Source organism: Castanea sativa, chromosome 10, assembly GCF_040712315.1.
Source record: "Castanea sativa cultivar Marrone di Chiusa Pesio chromosome 10, ASM4071231v1".
Classification (NCBI taxonomy): domain Eukaryota; kingdom Viridiplantae; phylum Streptophyta; class Magnoliopsida; order Fagales; family Fagaceae; genus Castanea; species Castanea sativa.
Genome location: NC_134022.1, coordinates 36,685,416 through 36,704,296, shown reverse-complemented (window position 1 = coordinate 36,704,296; position 18,881 = coordinate 36,685,416). Strand labels below are relative to the sequence as shown.

Below are 18,881 nucleotides of genomic sequence, written 5' to 3'. Positions count from 1 at the left end.
AAGGAGGGGAAAGAGTATTGAAGAACTTACTTTTAAAGAAAGAAGAAAGCACGTCACCTCGGACAGGGTACTTGATAGAAAGAGAGAGTACGGGGAGGTGGAAAGTGTGGCAGGTACGTTATGAGGTCTCTGTAGTGTGAAGAATTTTGAAGAAAATTAGTATTTATATGTCAAAAGATGTTTTGAAGCGGGCGAATTCCCGCCTCAACACAGGAATCGCTCTCGACCGTTGGATATGTGTCATATCAATGAAATGTGGGGAACATAGAAGCGCCAATAATTAATTCGGGGGCGTTTCGCATACCGAAGCATCGGGAACACGCGATGGGTAGATCAGAAGTTATTTCCCTCAGCAGTAATCCAGGATTCTGCAGGGTGAAAAGGTCTTTTTAAGTCGAGATCCTATTTTCCTCCCGAGGTGAAGAAAAAATAAAGAATCTCGAGGGGCTATTGTAGGGGTATTGGGCCCAGCAATTTACGAAGGGCGGCCCAACGAAGTCTTTTGGGCTAGAAACCCAAATCCGAAAACATCAAATGATCATGGAGTATTTAAATGTCCTAAAACGTCCGAGGAGTAGATTTGTCCTCGGAATATTAAGCCGAGGATACACAGTATACGTGGAGGACAATAAAAAGAGCGGTGGAATGTCTAAAGTAAAGCTGCTACCACCGCCCATACATTAAAAGCTCTGTAATTGATACGCTGACTGATAGAGGGAAGGATGGGACCTGAGCATAGAGCTTGGAACTTGGTCCCTAATCCCAGCGGGCTTTAGGGAAGAATGGATGGGACAAGTATCCGAAAATCAGGATTGCAACCATAAAGTGGAAGATGTTGAAGAGAAGGGGAGGAATATAAATAGAAGGGAAGGCATACGAAGAAGGGAGAGGCTTTTTGAGAAAGAAAAAGTGTATGATAATCAATATTTGTATCCAAACTTGAGAAATACTATTAGAAACTATCCTCGGAAACAGTCCGAGGAGGAATTCTCAGTCTTACTCTTTGCAAACGATTCTTTGTTTTCTTCCATTGGGCCCAAAGCCCGTTCTTTTTGTAATTGTCTAAGCCATCCTTGAAATCTAGATTACAAACCCATCCTCTACAAATTCATTGTGAAAAAAGGCCTTTCAAGCCCATTTCCTCCCAGTCGTGGTTTGGGAATTTGAATTGTGTCCTTACACATTTCATACTTATTTCTAAACCCAAAAAAATTATAACACAACTATTGCTTTTAGTTGTTATCTATCTCTACATTTCTCTCTCTAGAACACTCTTCTCTGGATTTTTTTTTATTCTTTCTTTCTCCTTCTCTTTTGTTTTTGTTTGTAGATTTAAGTTCCTTACGTTATTATGTTTGTGTAAATTAATTTGTAAACTATGTGTTGATGATGACAAACAATTGGACATGATCCGCTGCAACAACATTAAATGTTGTAGCTATGAAGATCAACTAATTCACCCTTTTGTTTTTGAGGCAGAAAGTTCGAAATAAGCCATTGGTCATTGTAATGGCCCTTTCACAAATCAAATTTATCCTCAAAATCAGAGTTTTTTATATCTGTTTTTAACTTTTGTTTTTGTTGGTAGAGTGTCCCTATGTTTATCTATTTTTTAACTTTCATAACAATCTGCTAATGATGATAAACATTTGGGCATGAGATGCAACAAAAGAGAGAGTGCTCTAGAGAGAGAAACATAGAGATAGAGAACAACTAAAAGCAATAGTTGTATTATAAATTTTTTTGGGTTTAGAATTAAGTATGGAATGTATTAAATAAGAGATAATAAATGAGATGAATTAGAATATTAGCATTAATGAGGGTTTTTTTACCGTTGGATCTACTTAAATCCAATGGTTTAAAAAATGTGTAACTCATTGGAGTTACATGAGGTGTAACTTGGACCAATCTCAATTTCATAAATCACAAATATAATTAAAAGTGATGTTGCTCCAATAATAACATATCACATTAACAAGTTGTGAAAATTCTCTCTCTCTCTCTCTCTCTCTCTCTCTTTTCAATGGAAAAAGAAACTTCAAATTAAACTCATTTAGGAATTCAAAATTTTTTTCTCCAAGCATTGCTTATACAAGCATACAACTTCACTAACCTAATTTGATGTCACTTGCCTCTCTCAATCGTTTCCTATAAACCTTGGCGGATGGTGCAAACCTTTATTGTTATTATTATTTTTATTATTCCTATAAACTGGACTTTCATTAACGGAAATACTAAAGAACAATAGAAGAACAATTAGGCATTATCAACTCGATCAAGGGTGATAATATGTTCCACTCCAAGTTTGGGCATATTTTGCAAGATATTATTTTTCTTAGTTTTCTTTTTACTTCTGTTTCTTTTCGTCATGTTAAAAGGTGAGGTAATTGTATGGGCCACAAATTAGCTAGAAGAGCTAGTTTTAGTCCTTTCACTGTCTGGATGGAGTCTGTTCCTCCTGACACTTTTGATGTTTACAACTTTGATCTTCGACTGAATGCTAAATAATATTCCCTATTCCTAGAGGGTTTCTCAAAAAAAAAAAAAAACAATTGGCTCTAAAAATATCAGCAATAACAACAAGGAGGTTGGACTAATTACACCCAAAAAGAAAAAAAAAAAAAAAAAAAAAAAAAAAAAAAGACCTTCTAGGACTACCAGCCAGCATTATAGGCTCTACTAATCCAACAAAATTTACAACTCAAAAAACTCTTACTAACTTATAAACTATTTTTTATTAAGGTGGAGATGGACTAGTGCACTTGCTTTCCTTTGAACTCATAGGCACTAGAGAGTAGATGCAAATTTTTGCATCCCCTTCCACTATAATTCGTTCCCATTTATTGTTATTTAAGATTTATCATATTCATCCTTTAATTAATTAATTAATGTGTCATTTAGCCTATACTATAATATCCAAGTTTAGCCATAACAATTGTTACAATAACCAAAAGATAAACTAATGCTATATTTACTGATATCAATGTAGGACATTGCATGAAAAAGAAATAAAAGAGGATGGCAAGAAGCCCAATCTATCAAGAGTGAATTTTTTTGTGATCGCACTAGTTTGTAGCTTTTGTTGGAAATTGTTCCCTGGATACCTCTTTCAAACCTTACAAAGCATCTCATGGGTCTACTGGGCCTTCCCGAAGTCAATGATTGCTCACCAAATTGGGTCAGGTTTGCATGGACTTGCGGTTGGAGCCTTGACCTTGGATTGGACAACAGTGGCTTCATTCCTATTTAGCCCTCTAATAAGTCCCTTCTTTGCAATTGTCAATGTCTTCGTAGGCTTTGTATTGAATATCTATATTGTGATTCCCATTGCCTATTGGGGGATGAACGCATACAATGCTAAAACATTTCCCATTTATTCAACTGACTTGTTTACTGCTCAAGGTCAGGATTATAATATTTCATTGATTGTCAATGATAAGTTTGAGTTAGATACTACACAGTATAAGCAGCTAAGGAAGATCCATTTGAGCACACTATTTGCTCTCACCTACGGGTTCGGTTTTGCTACTATTGCATCTACACTTTCCCATGTGGCTTTGTGATAGGCCAAAAATGTATTGACCCCTTATGATGGATTAATCGATTAATTAGCCAAGTTTATTAATTAATCAAATTAACATGCAAACGCGTGGTAACACAAACAAATCACCAATAAACTAAAGGATGCAGCGGAAAATAAATAACACGGTGATTTGTTTATGAATAGGGAAAACCAACACGGCAAAAACCCCACCGGGTGAATTTAAGGTCACCACTCTCGAAACTCCACTATTATCACAACAAGCGGTTACAAGTAAAGGAATCTCAAGTACCTTACCAACCTATAGTTGAACCCTTACTCCAATACCCAATTGGACTTGTTCTGTAATGACAGTTTCTCCTTTTGATACACGGCTCCCAAGTACGTGACTAACCAATTGCGCGGATCCCAGTACGTGACTTCAATCACCAACTAGAGAAGATTTGTTGACTGCAAAGTTCTTCAATTCATCCACACAATGAAGATCAAGAAGATGCTTGGTTACAAAACCCTATGGTGAAAAGACACAATAACTTCTTCATAAGAAAGATGAACTAGGGCAAGAACTTCGTCTCAAGTTACAATTTGCATGAACAAGGAATTCTCAATGCTTGTGCAACTTGCCACCCTTTGACGGCCCTTAAAATAATCCTTTTATATGTCTAGGGTTAGGAGAAAAGAAGACCCAAAGACACATCCACGGATTAAAATTAAAACAGAACTAGGAATCTGTTTTTCTTAAATCTCAACAGCTACAGGTGTCGAGGTGCTGTCGAGCAGCTGTCGAGCTTCGGGGCTAGAACGGCTTCTTAAAGCTCGATAGATGCAGCTGTCAAGCTTTAATGAAGAGTACTTCTCAACTTGTTTCTTGGACAGACTTCATGGCTTTAACACTTGATCTTAAAACTTTGTTTCTTGAAGCATTAACCTCATCCTAAATCTACCCAATTACAAGTAAAGTGTGTTTCGACAAAGGATTAGCCAATTACATAAATAATGAATGACATATGTTCTAAACAAGTGAAACACATATGTCCTAACAATCTCCCCCTTTGGCAATCTGTGACAAACCACAATCAACAAATGAACATATGAGAGAAGTCATAAATCACTCAACTCATATATACTTGTTGAATACAATAAAATCTATCATATCACAAACTCTTGAAAAACTTTGCAAGAAGAGAGTTAATGACAAGTAGACTTTGACAACCTGTATTTCTGAAACACTTTAAACAAAACTCATCAAGGTATCTTAGTGTGAAATAGAAATAATAGATTGCATACAAATAAAGAAACATGTGTATAAAGAAAGAAAAGAAACATCACATGTAGAGATAGGTGAAAGAAACATACAACATCATATATATATATATATATATATATATATATATATATATATATAACAAAATGAGCACAATGTATGTAAAAATGGTCACAAGACCTAAGGTACAAGAAGAAAAAAAATGCATCTAAAATAGAGAAAAGAAAAAGATACAAGTAATCCTCACTACATCCCTCAGCACTCAACACTCCCCCTAACAAAAATGTCCTTATACATGCTCTCCCCCTAAGTATGAACACCTCGTTTAGAGAAGTTCTCCAAGAAATCCTGATGGGATTTTTCATCACGAAACCGAACAGAGATATGAGTGGAATCAAAAGATGAAGAGGCCCTAGAACGAAGAGGGTTCTGGGTCAGAATAGACTTACGTTTAGGTGCCATAGACACTACTAACGCAACAGAAAGAGAAAGGGGGGGGGGAGACAGAAACAATCAGAAAAGTCCCAAAACAGTTCAAATATAACAAGTATATTGAAAAGAAAGGACGTATGCATGGGGAATGCATGAATATGTGACATGCACTATGAAAAACATCATGGGCTCAGCCCAATCCAATCCTACTAGCACACAAATATATTTCACACATCTAAATGCATGAGAATACTGTAATAATGCGAATGTGATGCAATGCATGGAGTTTTTAAGATAAAAACTACAAAACCCATCTCAAAAATTTCAACAAAAACTTATCAATTTTGAAAAACCCCAAAATTTTCAAAAACCCCAAAATCTAGGTTTCAAAAACATGAAATGCATGTAGAATGATGAAAAAGAAGCTTACCAAGTGAAGAAAAACAAGAAGAAGCTTTGAGAAACCTTGAGAAAAGATTTTGAGTGAAAGAGAGTGTTTGGGAAGGAGAAAAGACAAAATTGTCGAGAGAGAGATCGAGAGAAATGAGAACCGGATCGCACAGAACAGTTATATAGTACCTCAGTAAATGAGACAGATATAGGTATCGAGAGGTGTCGAGACATCTGTTGAGGTAGGTGTCGAGAAATACACGTTGACAGATCTAGCTATCGAGAAGGTGTCTAGAACCAAACACAAACAAGAGAATTGAAGCTCGATCGATCCACTAGGTGTCGAGAAGCTATCGAGAGGACAGAAAGTTTCTCGATCGATCCAAATGGTGTCGAGAAGCTATCGAGATTGCGATAAGAAAAAGCTGAGAAGCTCGACAGACAACTAGGTATAGAGGAGTTGTCGAGCCAACTTTCAAAACAGTTTTTCGAGAAGGGAAAAACACAAACATGAATGCAATCAATCATGCAACTCAACCAAAGATCCAATCAAGATATAAGACTCTCAAAAACATCTCTCAACAGCAAACTTAAGCACATGGATCTCAAAACACGCACTCACACACTAAACAAGTCTAACCAATTTTATATTTCAAAAACAAGTCATGACAATTTAGTGAACATTCATCAACACATCTAAACCTAGTGATAGCTAAATCACATTGTACTTGCACATGTATCAAAAATAACAAAGAATATTGCATGTTGTGTGTGAAAACATCGCAAGATTGCACAAGTGTTTCAAAGTTATGACGATTTGAGGTATGAGAAAATCACTTTAACTCACACACAATCATAATTGTTTGATGGGGACTATCACCTTTGAGGTACATCCTATAACTCCCACATCTCCTAGAAAAAATGCTTGCAATCATATTTAAAGCATTTTTGATCTTTTTGCTTTTATTTTCTTTGCATATTTTCTTTTTATTAAGCAAACCATGCATGGGTATATGAAAGAGAGAAAATAGATACCTAATTATGTTAAGCTTTTGACATTACACTTTTGCTATGCTGGAGCATACAGATGTCATTGACATTGCACTTTTGCTATGCCGAAGCATACAGATGTCATATCATGATTGACAAGTAACAGTGGTGAGATGGTTATTTCTGCCTTTCTCTTAGGATTTTCTAGTTCAACCTGTCAAATAGAGTGATACAAGTGTTAAGTTCAAGAAATCGCTTAACCTTACTCATCACAAACAAAGAGCTACAAAGCTCACTTGCTTAGTTGTGCATAAGAATGATCATCTAAGCTACAAGTGGTATAAAGTTTAGAAAACTCTGTTTCAATGGCCATTTTAAGGTTCACAGGAACCGATGTACATAAACACACATTTTTTTTGTATTTTTCTGATTTTTCAATTTTTTTTTTGAAAAACAAAAATTAAAAAAAAAACTGAAAACATACAAACAAAAACATGTTTAAACAAAGCATAAAAACTAGACTGACTCAAAACAATAAAGCAAAACACACAAGTAATGCAAAAACAAACACAAGAAGGGGAGAGAGAGAAAAAGTGAATAAATCACTTGGAACCCTTTTCCTTCCACACCTTGGAAGAACCTTTCCTCTTAGCAAATCCTTGAACCGATGATGAGGGGGAAGGATTGAAACCGTTCAAGTTCGAAAGGAACATGAGGGCTTTGAGAAGATCTCCAAGAGGAGCAAGAGAGGTTTGAAGCTGATTTTGGTTCCCAGATAATATCATGTCATTGCTCTGTTGAATGGCTAACCACTTATAGCAATTTGGTCGAGTATGACCGGCAATACCACAATGATAACAGAGATGCTGCTTCTTCTGTTTAGGCTTTTGAGAGTTAGCCTTCTTAGTCCTAGGGTTTTTAGTGTCCTTCTTCTCAAGCTTAAGGGGTGCTCCTAAGATAGATTTACCATTGTCTAAGTACTCACTAGCTAATTCAGTTTTAACATCATTGTTCTCAATTTTAATATTATTAGTAGGAGGAACAAAAATAGTAGTACTAGCATAAGCAATATTAGAATAAGAGAATTCATACCCCAATCCTGTTCGATCAGAAGCAGATTTCTAAATGCTGAGCATCTCATCCAGCTTCGCACTTGACGCCCTCTCCAATTGAGCTCTAACTTGAAACAGCTCTGCTTCAAGCTTCTTGATCTTCTCAGCCAAGAAATTTTTCTCGAATCTTAATGCCCCAATGGTTTGATTAGCTTCATCAAACTTTGTGGAAAGTTCCTCACTGTTAAGTTCCACATCACTGAGCTTCTTGGTGGCTAGCCTATAGAGTTTCTCATGCTTCTCAGAAAGCTTGTACAGTTTCTCATAGGCTGTATGGATATCATCTTGATCATCCATCTTTTCAAACTTGAATTCCACCAATTCCTCTTCTTCATCCACATCTTCAACAATCCCTTCAGTAGGATTGATAGTGGCAGTGAAGGCATTTAAAATTCTGTCATCTTTATTGTCAGAATCATCCTTAGGCTCAATGTTGCTCAAGGTAGCAGCTAGTGCCTTGCTCTTCCCAATACTCTTGAGATATGTGGGACACTTGTACTTCATGTGACCGAAACCTTGACATCCGAAGCACTTGGGTCTTGTGGGAACAGTGTACTGACCGCCATCCCTTGCATCCTTCTTCCCTTTATCTTGGTTCTTAAACTAAGAAGATATAGATTGCCTACGGTCCTTGTCGAAGACTTTTTCATTGGCATTTTTCATGAATTTCTTGAATTGCCTGGTGATGTAGGACTTCATCTTAGAGTCTTCATCGTCTGATGACTCATCTGTCTCACTACTCTTGGCTTTTAGTGCCATGCTTTTGCTTTTTCCCGACTTGCCAATTCTTGTCAACCCTGGCTCATAGGTTTGCAAATTACCAACCAGCTCAATCAGAGGAATCTTGTCAATATCCTTTGATTCCTCTATTGTCGTGATCTTGGCATGGAAGTTCTCGGGTAAAGATCTAAGCACCTTCCTCACAATCTTGGGTTCAGGAATGGTTTCCCCAAGATTGAAAGCTGAGTTCACTATGTCCTTGAGCTTGGCATAGATTTCATCAAATGACTCATCCTCTTCCATCTTAATTTCTTCAAAGCTTGTAGTGAGCCTTTGTAGCTTCGAATCTTTGACAGCCTTTGTTCCCTCATAGGTTGTCTGGAGGATGGTCCATGCTTCCTTAGCAATTTCAGTGGAGGATATCTTCTTGAACTCCTCATTAGTGACCGCACTGAATAAGGCATTCAATGCTCTGCTGTTGAAGTTTACCGCCTTGATCTTGGCTTCATCCCAATCGGCCGACGCTTCTTTAGGCTTGGTCCAGCCTATCTCCACAGCTTGCCACACCTTCTCATCTAGAGACTGCAAGAAAGCTCTCATGCGTACTTTCTAGTATGCATAGTTAGTACCATCAAACAAAGGAGGTATAATAAGAGACTGACCTCTATCCATGAAAAACAGGGGTTAATGGATTACACACAAAGATAAACCCTAATCAGAGTGTGCCTGCTCTGATACCACTTGATAGGCCAAAAACGTATTGACCCCTTGTGATGGATTAATCGATTAATTAGCCAAGTTTATTAATTAATCAAATTAACATGCAAACGCATGGTAGCACAAACAAATCACCAAAAAACTAAAGTATGCAGCGAAAAATAAATAACGCGGTGATTTGTTTACGAATGGGGGAAACCAATACGGCAAAAATCCCACCGGGCCATTACATGAAGATCCCTCCAAGATCAATGTTCCTAGTACAGGCATGTGCACTCTTCTCTCTCCCTATACTAGCATAATTCATTAATATCTTTAGAAATTGTTGTCATAGATGGCATACTCCAGTACCAGTGGTTGAAATTTGGGGTTAGCAGAAGCTCATTAACACGGAAAAAAATTTAGAACATGCACATAAGACGATACAATTTGACATCGCATTTCCAATTCTTCAAGCCTATACCAGGCATTCAGGCAACATTACTGAAAATCCATGATTAACAATATGGACTATAATCACACTAAACCAAACTTTATAAAATAACACTTACAAACCTCACGAATACAAGCATACTCAAACTTTTACAAAAACAAACTTATATTCAAAAAAGAATCTCTCAGTAGGAATTTAAAACAATTTTCATGGAATATATATGTATACATATGTGTGTGTGGGTGTGTTCAAATTGTACACAGCTACTATAAGAAATTGTTCTGAATTTTAGTAAATCTAATATACAAATTGCATGTAACAGTCTAAGAAATTGCCTGATCAAGAATTCAACGTTTTAATTTTAGGAAATTTGACCATCATTATGAGAATCTTATATCATAATCAAATTGGTCCATTAACTGCATAAATTTTTGCAGGCATATGACATTAGAACTCGATAACTTGGAACATATTCAGCCAAAAAAAAAAACTTGGAACAGTATAAGCAGATAATTCTTATTTGAAATTGATACTGAAAAATAAAAACAAATCACTCTTTCTATGCTCTTATCATTACATTTATTACCCTCTTATGAGGTCTTACTTTTGCATTTTTTTCCAGTTCATTGGAACCATTTTAGCTAGAACAGTTAATCTTAGTGTAGCATGGTGGGTTTTGAACACTGTTGAAAACATATGCCAACAAAATCTCCTTCCACAAAATAGTCCTTGGACATGTCCCAATGATCGAGTCTTCTTTGATGCTTCTGTTATCTGGGGTTTAGTAGGGCCTAAGCGCATTTTTGGCTCTCAAGGAAACTACTCAGCACTTAACTGGTTCTTCCTCGGAGAATTGTTAGGACCAATTGTAGTATGGCTCTTGCACAAGGCATTCCCAACTCAAACTTGGATTCCTCTCATTAATCTACCAGTACTCCTAGGAGCAACTGCGAATATGCCACCAGCAACACCATTGAACTATACTTCCTGGATTTTGGTTGGAACAATCTTCAACTTTTTTGTGTTCAGGTATCGAACGAACTGGTGGCAGAGGTATAACTATGTCCTATTAGCAGCTTTGGATGCTGGAGTTGCATTCATGGCCGTTCTGCTTTACTTCTCATTAGGCATGGAGAAAATGAACTTGCACTGGTGGGGTTCTAACCCTAATGTTAATCCTGAGCACTGTGAACTAGCAACTTGCCCCACTATGAAGGGTATATCAGTTGAGGGCTGCCCTACATCCTAAGTCCAATATTAATGTTTCCTAGTCCTACTTTGCTTAAGTGAGATTTGAAAGATTTGATTACCGAACAGAATTTATGTAGGAAGGCTGTAAGAAATGGAAGGTCCTCTCTTATTGTAAATTATTGATCCATGAATTGCACTTGCAGGCTGGTCTCTAAAAAACTATACTTCTGCATGGTATATATTTTGCTTTAATGCATTTTTGATTTGTAGAACGAAAATTGCATAATTTCTGATTTTGCTTCTGCAACAATAAAAACTAGCTAGTTCGTATGCCTGATTGATATGTTTGTGAGGTTGGGTCGGTTAAATGAATCTTTTGATTTTATCAAGAAAAATGATTTTGAGCCCAATGAGTTTATATGGTCACTCTTGATGGCTGAATCTAGAAGTCATGGGAATTTAGAATTGGGTTTTTATGCTGCTGAACAATTACTCAAGCTCAAACCAAAAGACACCGAAACTTAATATTTGTTAATATTTGTCCTAACTTCTAAGAACACCCATTAACATTACCTTAAGTTAAGGGTTTTACTAACAAAATGCTCTTAGCCATATGTGCGGGGCGCTCCCCTCTCCAAAGCCCAGATGGTCATGAAGGCCCTTTTATGCTAACGCCACAATGTGGAACCTAGTGCTGGCCAAATGCACGAACTCATTTTGGACAAACTTAGGTGCTCCTTGAAACCCCGAATTGGGAAATCTCATCATCCCCGATGAATAGGCTCCTCGAACAGCCATAACTTAGAAAGCACGTTTTCACCTAAGCAATATCTCGGCCGAGCAACAAACCCAATGGTGAAGCTGGTTCCAATGCCACTATCACCCTCTACCCACCACCAAACACCCATTTAGGAGCAACGGTATTGGACCTCCCTTCCACTACCTAGGTAATATCTCGGCCGAGCAACAGACCCAACGGTGGAGCTGGTTCCAATTCCACTATCACCCTCTGCCCACCACCAAACACCCACTCGAGAGCAACGGTATTGGACCTCCCTTCCACTACCTATGTAATATCTCGGCCGAGCAACAGACCCAACGGCGGAACTAGTTCCAATGCCATTTTCATTTTATCCCATTCACATTTAAAGCACCCACTCCGGAGTAACAACATTGGACCGCTTCCTCCACTGACCAAGAAAGGGATTGTGCCGATCCCACTACCTCGTTCTATAAATAGGCGAAGGAAATTTAGGTGTGGGGGTTGGCAATTCTAGGGGGAGAAGTGGTAGAGCTAAAGAATCATCACCTAGGAAAAGGAAGGAAGGTACCATAGGAAGAGTAAGCTATAGAGTTGGGCTAGCAGAGCACAGCATCACCCATAGTAGGAAATCTAAAAGCCCACCATACAAATAGATTGTGAGCCCAAATACCTCTTAGGCCCACTAGTCGTATCTGGGTGCGCACAATTGGCGCCATTTGTGGGAAATCCTACGTAGCTGTGGTATTGTCTATGTGCGCGCGGGAGAATGTCTGGAAGTAGGCATGGAAGTCACGCAGAGAACGGGTCTAGAGAGTCGTCACGAGGATCTACGTGGCAAGAGAGGAGGCAAAAGGGGCAGGAAGAAAGAAGACATGAAGGAGCAGAGGAATCTGGGCCCAGAAAAGAATCATACCAAACCCTTCGGACAATGTCTGACGTCTCGGGCCGCAGTCGCCTCGGCAGAAGAGACAGGGAGCTTGAACAGAGGGACCAAGAACTCAAATGCCTATGTAGGGCGGTGAGGGAAGAATTGCAAGTACGGGGTAGACGCAGGAGAAGGGACCATGAGGGACAGAGGGAAAGATCGGCCAGCGTGGGGAATCACCATGCGGCAGGATCCCATCAATCCGGGTCTCGTCGATGCCGCGAACGTTTACAGGAGTATGCGGACCGTGAGTCAACTTCCCTAGATATGGGGCGGCCATGAAATGTCGCCATAGATGCTATGAGTTGAGTGTTACACCAAGCCGCTCAGTCCCCATTCTCAAGAGACATCGAGGGCCCGCCTATGCCGAGTAAGTTCACAAGGCCTCTGTTCAACTCCTACACGGAAAAGACAGACCCGGTGGAACATGTAAGTCACTATATTCAAATGATGTCTTTACACGCCCACAACGATGCTTTGATGTGTAAAGTTTTCCCCTCGAGCCTCGGCCCCACTACTTTAAGGTGGTTCAACGAATTGAAGAAAGGTTCGGTCCATAGTTTCTCGGAACTGATTCAAGAGTTCGGGGTGCGGTTCATGACTTGCAGCTGGGTCCCGCATCCCGTAGATGTGTTACTATCAATGAAAATTGGGGCTGGAGAAACCCTTCGCAACTATGCCAATCGATACTGGGAGTTGTACAACGAGATCAGCAAGGGCAACGAAAAGATCACAACAAGCACCTTTCGGATGGGTTACCCGAAGAGTTCGGGTTGAGAGAATCATTGACCCTGAGGCCTCTCGAAGATATGAGGTAGTTGATGAAGCATATCGAGGAGTATAAGCGCTTACAAGACGATCGGCTGCAGACTAAGGGGAAAGCCCCTATCACCATTCATCCTCAGAATACTGGCTTCAACCCCAAACATAGGAAGGATTTGAGAATTCAAGAACCCGACCCGGCAATTGAGGGAGTCAATGCGGCGTTCAAGGAGCCCGTGCACAGAATCATTGACAGGATAAAAAAAATGAGCCGTATTTCAAGCAGCCGAACAGGATGGCTGGCAACCCATCAAGAAGAAACCAGAATTTGTATTGCACCTACCACAGAGACAAAGGGCACACCACCAAGCAGTGCAGGGTATTGAAAGATCACTTGGAACAATTGGTGAAGGCTGGGCATTTGAAAGAATTTATGGTGAAAATAGGTAATCGGGAAGTAGGGCAAGAAGATTGACTACATCGCAACCCTCTCCCACCCCCTTTGGGAGTAATAGAGGTCATCCACGCAGTGCTGAGGGGCATTAGAGCGTTCGTAACGAGAGGGGTGTTGGTCGTGATATCAGCAGAAGACAGCACGAGCGAACAATCCCCGGGGAAGAGGCGGAGGTACGCTAGGGAACCCATAGCGTTCGACGACGATGACCTAGAAGGCACCACTCAACCGCACCACGATGCTCTAATAGTCATAGCTCGCATAAGGGGTTTCATAGTCAAGAGAATAATGGTGGATTAGGAAGCGATGCAGACGTGATGTACCCGGATCTGTACAGGGGGCTTGGCCTGAAAAAAGAGGATTTGGCCAAGTATGATACACCATTGATGCGATTCGATGGGCATATGGTGACTTCGGAATGGCAGATTTCTCTCCCAGTCAATATGGGGGTAAGGAGGTGGTGGTGACGTTCATTGTGGTCGCCTCATTCTTGCCATACACCGCGATACTCGGAAGGCCGTGGATCCACGACATAGAGGCTGTACCATCCACCTTGCACATAAAAGTTAAGTTCCGAACTGAAGAAGGGATTACAGTGATAAGAGGAGATCAGCGAGTGGCCAGGCAATGCTTGGTAGCCGCGACAAACAAACAAACCGAGCTAGAGGAGTCAGCCGAGAAAAGTCCCCTATAGCAATTACAGCAGCCCCAAGTAGAGGGGACCAACGTTGCTGAGAATTTCATAAGAGTGAGAATCCTGCCGGGAGAAGAAAGGAGTTTCCTGATAGGGGCTAGCTTGGATGATAGGGAAATGGCAGAGTTGCTACTGTTGCTTATACAGAACGTGGATGTATTCGCTTGGAGTCCATATGAAGTGCCCGGGGTGGACCCCGAATTTATAGTCCACAAACTGAATGTGAACCCTCTATGCCCTCCTAAAAAGCAAAAGCCGAGAAGGTCTGCTAAGGAGCATGTAGATGCAGTCAGACAGGAGGTCAGGAAGCTAAAAGAGGTGGGGGCCATAAAGGAAACATACTTTCCACAGTGGCTCGCAAACACGGTGGTCGTGAAGAAGAAGAACGGTAAGTGGAGGGTTTGTGTTGATTTCACCAACCTGAACCGAGCATGTCCAAAGGATCCTTTCCCAATGCCGAAAATCGACCAATTGGTAGACGCTACCTGCGGGCACCCGAGAATGAGCTTCCTTGACGCTTTCCAGGCTTATCACCAGATTGCCTTGGCCATCGAGGATCAAGAGAAAACAGCATTCATAACTCCCGATGCTAACTATCACTATACCGTGATGCCGTTCGAATTGAAGAACGCGGGAGCCACGTATCAAAGAATGATGACGAGGATGTTCAGGGATAAGATTAGTTAGATGGTCGAGGTATATATTGATGACATGGTAGTAAAAAGCAAGCAAGAAGGGCAACACATCGACAACCTCAAGGAGGTGTCGAAATACTCCGACGACACCAGTTGCGCCTCAACGCCGATAAATGCGCTTTTGGCGTAGGGTTTGGCAAGTTCTTAGGTTACTTGATTACCAAAAATGGGATCGAAGTTAACCCCGATCAAATTGAGGCCGTGATGCGACTCAAACCACCGAGCAATCTGAAAGAAGTTTAGAAGCTGACCGGTATACTGGCTGCTCTCAACCGATTTATTTCCAAATTCGCTGATCAGTGCCGACCATTTTATCAGCTTTTGAAGAAGTGGAAGGGGTTTCAATGGGACGAGGGTTGTGGTAGAGCTTTCCAAGACCTTAAGGACTACCTTGGGCGGGCACAGACATTAGCAGCCTCGGAACCGGGAGAGGATCTGTATATGTACCTCTCGGTATCCGAACATGCAGCCAGCGCTATGCTATTGAGGGATGGTGGTGTGCAGCTACTGGTTTATTACATTAGCAAGACATTAGTCGATGCCGAGACCAGGTATCTACCACTGGAGAAATTGGTGCTAGCACTCGTACATTCTACCAGAAAACTGCCTCATTATTTTTAAGCTCACACCGTCCATGTTCTGACCGAGTACCCTCTCCAGTCGCTATTAAGAAGATCTTACTTCACGGGGAGGATAGCTAAGTGGGGAACTCAGTTAGGCTAATTCGACATCAGATACAAGCTGAGGAACTCAATGAAAGGACAGGTGTTTGCAGACTTTATTGCCGAGTTCTCGCCAAAAGGTGCGGACGTAGTTTGCCTCGCCAAGGTTCGGCCTTAGAAGGTGTTCGTGGATGGTGCATCTAACACGGCGGGAGTGGGGGCTGGAATCGTGGTCATCACCCTGGAAGGACTAAAGCTAGAGCACTCGTTCAAGTTGGGTTTCAAGGCTTCCAATAATGAGTCCGAATATGAGGCTCTGCTTGCCGGACTAAGGGTCGTCATGGACTTGGGAGCCAAAGAGATGGAAGTCTACTCGGATTCTCTACTGGTGGTTAGCAGGTGCAGGGGAACTTCGAGGCTAAAGACCCCTGGATGATTGAATATTTATGATTGGTGAAGCAAACCATGTATAATTTCTCAAATTTCAGGATTGAACGGGTAGCTCGAGGACAAAACCGGCACGCCGATTCCCTAGCGACGCTAGCATCATCACTAGCCGACGAGGTACCTCGGTTGATGAGGGTGGAGTCGGTGCCAGAACCGAGTATTACCGCCAGGATACCGGTTGCACATATCACCACAGCCAAGAGCAACTGGATGGACCCTATCATTGATTTCCTCGCAGAAGACTGAGCCCTAGAAGATGAAAAAGAGGCAGCCAAGGTGTGGCGGACCGCCGCTCGGTACTGGTTGTCTACTGACAGGAAGTTATATCGAAGATCATTCGAAGGACCGTATCTGCAATGTCTTCGTCCTGATCAAGCGAAAGAACTACTGGCTGAGCTGCACGAGGGCGTGTGCAGTAGCCACGTGGGAGGGCGCTCGTTGGCTCATCGAGCGATGGCTCAAGGGTTTTGGTGGCCGCGGATGAGGGAAGATGCAACCGAGCATGCTCAAAAATGTGAGCAGTGTTAGAGGCAGACACCGATGATCTACCAGCCTGCCGGGAACTTGAACCCTGTGAGCAGCCCGTGGCCATTCGCCCGTTGGGGCTAGACATAATCGGGCCGTTTCCCCGAGCATCAGGCAATAAAAGGTTTGTGCTGGTGGCCGTAGACTACTTCACAAAGTGGGCAGAAGCGGAGGCACTAGCAAACATCCGAGACATCGATGTCAAGAAATTCGTATGGAGGTGCATAATAACGAGATTTGGAGTGCCAGAGTCCCTTGTGTCGGACAATGGTTTATAGTTCGATAGCAAGGCTTTCTGAGAATTCTGCAACAACCTTGGCATCTGGAACCAATATTCCACACCGGCATATCCACAGTGTAACGACCAAGCGAAAGCAACTAACAAAGCCATCGTAAGTGGATTAAAAAAGAGGTTAGAAGCCGCCAAAGGAAGGTGAGCCGAAGAGTTGCCAAGCGTCCTATGGGCATACCGAACAACTCCGAGGAGATCCACGGGAGAAACACCATTCTCTCTGACTAACAGGGCGGAGGCTGTCATTCCCGCTGAGGTGGACCTTTGCAGCGGCCGAGTCACCGATTTCTCTTCGGACGGGAACGAGAAGCTAATGGCGAAGCAGCTGAACTTGCTAGAAGAAAACTAAGAGGCGGCCACCATTCGGCTGGCCGAGTATCAACAACAGCTCGCTCAGAGGTACAACAGAGCTGTAAGGAAGAGAGAATTTGCTACAAGAGATCTGGTGCTGCGTAAGGAAGGGCGTATTACTTAGAGGATTTGGAGGAGAAACCACTTCGCCGGCCATGGAATGTTTACAACTTAAAAAATTTTTATCATTGACCGGATACCCTCCCAAAATGTAAACTTAATGTTTTTCCGCCTTATTATGTATTCATTGAGACGGCGTTTATTCATGCAGATGCATTTTACCCCATTATTGTTTATGTTATTATTGCCGAGCGAGAGACATACATTTATGTTACTATCGTCGTTCAAGAAACACGAAGAGAGTCGCGAGGGTAAAGACGATTCATGCACTCTGAGGATAGAAACATGTCCTCAGTTCGATCTTTATCACCAAGCAGGTGGAAACCTTAAACTATTTTCACCGTAAGGACAGAAACCTGTCCTCGGTTCGATCTTTATCACTGAACGGGTGGAAACCTCTTATTTTTACTTCTTTTTATTATCAAAGGATAGAAACCTGTCCTCAATTCAATCTTTATCACCGAGCAGGGGGAAACCTTCAATCTTATTTCTTTTTATTATCTAAAGATAGAAACCTGTCCTCGGTTTGATCTTTATCATTGAGCAGGGGGAAACCTTCCATTTTATTTCTTTTTATTATCTAAGGACAGAAACCTGTCCTCGGTTCAATCTTTACAATCGAGCATGTGGAAACCTTCTATTTTATTTCTTTTTATTATCTAAGGACAGAAACCTGTCCTCGGTTCGATCTTTATCACCGAGCGGGTGGAAACCTTCCATTTTTACTTCTTTTTATTATCTAAGGACAGAAACCTGTCCTCGGTTTGATCTTTATCACCGAGCAGGTGGAAACCGTCCATTTTATTTCTTTTTATTATCAAAGGATAGAAACCTGTCCTCGGTTTGATCTTTATCACCGAGCAGAGGGAAACCTTCCATTTTTACTTCTTTTTATTATCAAAGGATGGAAACCTGTCCTTGGTTCAATCTTTATCACCGAGCAGGGGGAAACCTTCCATCTTATTTCTTTTTATTATCTAAGGGCAGAAACCTATCCTTGGTTCGATCTTTATCACCGAGCAAGTGGAAACCTTCCATTTTATTTCTTTTTATTATCTAAGGACAGAAACCTGTCCTCGGATCGATCTTTATCACCAAGCGAGTGGAAACCTTCCATTTTTACTTCTTTTTATTATCTAAGGACAGGATCCTACCCTTGGTTCGATCTTTATAACCGAGCAGATGGAAATCTCAAACTACATCTTCGTTGAGACGGAGGCTCATCCTCGATGCGGTCCGTGACCGCGAGCTACCAAAAACCTAAACCTTTGAGCCCTAAGGGCAAAGGGGCTACACCCGGCCCCCAACAATGAGAAAGTAAGGTATGATGAGTAGCATAACCTTAATCATGTTTGATCGACATCTATTAAACAAACAACAGGGAAACACACGGTATTTGAA

General features: G+C 41.2%; 1 pseudogene; it reads left to right on the top strand.

Moving 5' to 3' along the window:
- Positions 1–10,848, top strand: part of LOC142612465 (oligopeptide transporter 4-like) — a 40,265-nt pseudogene extending 29,417 nt beyond the window's left edge.
- The last annotated feature ends 8,033 nt before the right edge of the window (positions 10,849–18,881 follow it).